The sequence below is a fragment of the Desmodus rotundus genome, chromosome 11 (assembly GCF_022682495.2).
Source record: "Desmodus rotundus isolate HL8 chromosome 11, HLdesRot8A.1, whole genome shotgun sequence".
Lineage (NCBI taxonomy): Eukaryota > Metazoa > Chordata > Mammalia > Chiroptera > Phyllostomidae > Desmodus > Desmodus rotundus.
In genome coordinates, this window is record NC_071397.1 from 103,247,811 (window position 1) to 103,252,563 (window position 4,753).

The following is a 4,753-nucleotide window of genomic DNA, read 5'->3' on the forward strand; positions in this document are numbered from 1 at the left end:
AAAGTTTTTTTTCCCCCACCCCTGCCTGTCAAGTGACTGTTCCCGTGTAGTTGTGTTTAATGTTCTTTGAAGCCATTATTTTAGAATCTTTTGTGAGACTTGTCATATGTGCTTGTGTGTAAAAAAACCCATCCAAACTGGTGAATATGTGTGTGTCCATTTTCACACTGAAGATGGATGACTGTAAGCTATGTTTTTGGCACGTTAGGCTCTGTCACGTCCAGAAAGGTAGAAGCGCAAATGTTAGGCAAAAAAGGTCTGTGGTGTGCATGGAATAGACGCTGTGAAGGATGGCACGTGTCAGAAGCGGATTGCCAAGTGTCATGCCGGAGGTTGCTCGTGTGCAGTTGCTCCATGGGTGTAGCACCGCAGGTGCAGTGGAGGGCCATAAAGGACAGACATTCACTGAGGACAGATCATGTTGAGACAGCAGGGAGACAGGCAACGTACTGAAAGTATCCTAATCGGACTTTGCAAATCGTTAGCATCAGCTCCATTATATTATCCCTTTGAGTTTTTTGTTCCACAGAAGTTAAGCGGGCGGTGGGGGATGCTGCTTGACCACATATCCACATGCATTTCTCTGGTGAAACATAAGGGATCTGGTCAGTTTTCAGGTGAAATCGTGAGTAGGGGATGGGTCATTGCTGTGTTAGAATAACGTGGAACGGGAGAGATTGTGGGGAAAGAAAGGAACCACCACTCCCCCCTCCAAAGGGTGGTCTCCATCCAAAGGAGGTCAGGTCGTTTATGTGGTGGGATATCGAGGGAGTCCCGCGGAAGGAGTTCCATGTGGAAAACTAGGAGGTGACTGGCAACAGGTACCATTCCCCATCAGACCAACTGAAAGGTCCACCAAAGGGAAAGAGTCCAGAATTTGCAGGCAGAAGACACATAAGCTTCAGGATAAGACGAGAGCGCACGTTTTTGTTTGGTAACCTGGAAAAAACGGTTCCATCCTGGCCGCACGGTGGTGATTCATCCACAGTGCTCACTATACCTTGCACCTTTGTACAGCTGTTTAGTTTGTGTCTCTGAATTTTTCTTTTTGGAGAGAAATTTCCATTTGCTCCAAGAATGCAGAAGGCACAGGGAAGAGTTCTGTGATCTGCAAGAGAACAATCTCGTGTGGCGATGGAACGGTGAAGTTGCCTGTAAGGTGGCAGAGGGCAGCGGAACAGAACAGTGACGACTTTGTGTAGTCACGTTGTTTGGGGAAAATGAAAAGTGTGCCTGTGATTGTATGTCAGGGTAAAAAGCCAAGGAACCTTCCAGCCCAGCCCTTCCTGGCCTATGCGTCCCATCTGTTAGTGTCTGCTGCCATCTGGTGGCCATTTTCAGGAATGACACCTTAGTGTAGGTCAGCAGGAAAAGTGCTTGATTCCAGTGCCATTTCAATGACTTGTCAGGGCAGTGGTATTTACAGGTGCAGTTGACAGCATGTACATCTTAGCAATGTCCAGTTACTTTGTGAGCGGTTTTTAAGTGAAGGGAAAGAGAGAGATGAATGTGGTTTATGTGATATCTTTTGGAAGTGGCTTTGTCGTGTAGTAGAGTCAGGTTTTGTGAAGTTGCAGGCGTGCTTGAAAAATCATCTGTTGTCCGGTTGTCTGCTGCGACTTTCTTAAAGAACGCGGAGGTAAAATGTGTACATAATGCTGCACCAAGAGATACCAAAGAAAGCAAAGTAAAATATCAGCGCTGTTATAGTATGTATTGCCCTTCCGGACATGTCTACAGTCTCGTGTCTTGGATTTGTCTAGACTTCATTTACCATTTTAGATTCCTCGTATGGGTGGAAAACTCATCCATTTCCAGTTTCTGCTTGTAACGTGTTCAGCGAAGGGTGAAGGTTTCTTCTCAAGTTTCGGTCCGTAGGATGTTTAGTGTTGTTCACGTGAAATTGTTTTTTAATCGTAGCAGTGGTTCATTTTGCAGCGTCTGTAGGAGTCTGTGTCAGAAATCCCGAACAAAGAACGTTGTCCCCATGCAGTCTGTGTGGATGCTAGCATAAGGGCTATGAGAGCAGAAACACACCGTATAGGGTTTCGAGGCAGCGCTGCTCGTTGAACCTTGCCTTCAGTCAGGCTGGCCAAAAATTCCATTGGGCCAAAAAGCCGGTTTGCTCCCCAACCCTACTTCCATCGCCACCCCCCGCCACCCCATTCCTTGTCCGCAGTTGCTCATACTTGCCTTTAACGTCCTTTGAAACAGTTTTGTTCGACTGTGTCGGGGCAGCCATCGTATCAGCGTCCAGAAAGAAAACCTCATCCCAACTGGACAACGTGCGTGTGGCCCTTTTCCCGCTGAAGACGCATGAAGAGGCGCCACGTTTCCGCCCCCCTTTGGCTTAGTCATTTCCAGAAAGGTACAAGTGCACCGGGAAGGTAAGAAAAGGTCTGTGGTGTGTATGGGGAAGATGCCGTGAGTGACGGAATGTGTCTGAATTGGACCGTGAGTTTCATGCCAGAGATTTTCCTCACCCAGTCGCCCCACGGGTGGTCAGATCAGTTGCAGTGGAGAGTCATCCAGGGCAGACGTTCACTGAGTCCACACCGCGTTATGGGATGCGGGAGACAGGCAGCATACTGAAATTATCCTAATCTAGCATCGCAAATTATTTGCACCATTACGGTTACAGTAATCACTTTGACACTTAGGTTCCACAGAAGTTAAGCAGGGTGGTGGGGGACCCCTGTCGATCACATTTCCAGAAGCGTTTCTCTACTGAAGTATAAGGAAAACCTTCTGAGGACAATTTAGGGGGGTGCGGTGAATGGTTGATATTTGAGAATAATGTGTGATAGGAGAGATTGTGAGCGAACAAAGTACCAGCAGCAGTAGCCTCTGTAAAGGGTGGTTGTCACCAATCAGAGGTGATGGTATCCTGTGGTGGAATGAGGATGGAGTCCCGCAGTGGGAGCTCTTGGGGAAACCAGCAGGTTACTGACAACAGGTATCGCTCCCAGTCGGACCCAGCGAAAGCACCGTCCAAGCGAAAGAGTCTGGAATTTGTCAGCAGAAGACACATATCCTGAGGATAAGGTGAGAGCACACATTTGTCTTTCTGATCAGGGAAAAACGGTTCCAGCCTGGGAATGCAGTGGTAGTTCATCTGCAGTGCTCTCCAGACCTTGAGCATTTGCATGGCCGTGGAGTCTGGTCTCTTGGGATTTGTTAGTGGAGAGAAATGTCCATTCCCTGGAAGACTGCCGAAGGCATTGGGAAGAATTCTGTTCTCCGAAAGAGAACAGTGTTGTGGGAGGATGGAATGGTGAAATCGCCTGAAAGGTGGCAGAGGGCAGTGGAGAAAACAGTGAGGTCGTTTTCCAGTCACGTCGTCTGGGGGAAATGAAATATATGCATGTTATTGTATCTCAGGCCAAAACACCAGGGAACCTTTCAGCCCAGCCATGAGTGGAATATGCGTTTCATCTGATCATCTCTGCTGCCCTCTCGTGGCCATTTTCAGGAATCACACCTTAGTGTAGGTCAGCAGGAAGAGGTCGATTCCAGTGGACTATCATTGGCTTTTGGGGGCATTAGTATTTCTAAGCACATTTAAAAACGTCTCAATGGCAGCACCGTCCAGTTACCTTGTGACTGGTGTTCAGCTTAAGGGCAGAGGGAACTATGAAAGTGTATCATGTGACCCTTTTTTTTGAAGTGGCTTTGCAGCATAGTAGTGATGCTTTGACAAGTTTCAGGCATGGTCAAAAATCATTTGTTATTGCCGTGTTTGGTGCAGATTTCTAAAAGAATGCGGAGGTAAAATTCATACATAATGCTGCACCAAGAGGTATCCAAAAAAATAAAGTACAATATCAGGGCCATCACTGTCTGCACACGCCCTTCCATACATGTCTACGGGCTCGTTTCTTGGATTTTTCTGTACTTAGTTTATCACTTTAGATATTTCACACTGGTGCCAAAGTTGTGCATTTTGCTTCCAACGTGTTCATCAAGGGTGAAGATTTCTTTCTCAAGTTTTGGTACGGGGATCTGTACCATCAGCTATGTCGAGGTATTTTGTAATTCCAAATGCCATTAATGTAGGAGTTTCTATAGGAGTCTATTTCTGAAGTCACGAACAACCGAACTTTGCCGTCATCCATTCTGTGTGAATGGTTGCTTAAGAGCTATGAGAGCAAAGAATATATTGTGTAGGATTTGAAGGCTGTGATGCCGGTCGAACCCTGCCTTCAATAGGTCTGGTGAATATGTCAGTTCAGTCCCCCAACCGTCCACTATGACACACACCTACCCTATCTCCTTGGTTTGGTCATCATCCTTTCCTTAATGTCATTCAAAACCGCTTTGTTAGATTGCAACGTGACAGCCGTCATACCAGCTCGCGTTACAAAAAATCTGAACACAAGTGGTGAATGTGTGTGTGGCCATATTCACACTAAAGATGGAATAACATAAGCTATGTATTGGGCCCTTTTTGGTCTGTCATTTCAAGACAGGGAAGCACAATTGTAAGGTTAAGAAAGATGTAAGGTGTGTACGGAGACGTCGGTGTGACTGACACAACATGTCTGAGGGGGTCGGTGAGGCATCACACCAGAGATTTCTGGTGTGCACTTGTCCTATGGGTGCGGCAGAGCAGTCGCAGGGGACAGCCACCCAGGGCAGACATTCCGTGAGGGAAGACCATGTTATGGTACACGGGAGACAGGCCACACCGTCAAAGCACCCTAATCAAGCGTCGAAAGACATTTGCAGTAGCATAGTTGGGTCCATCACTTAT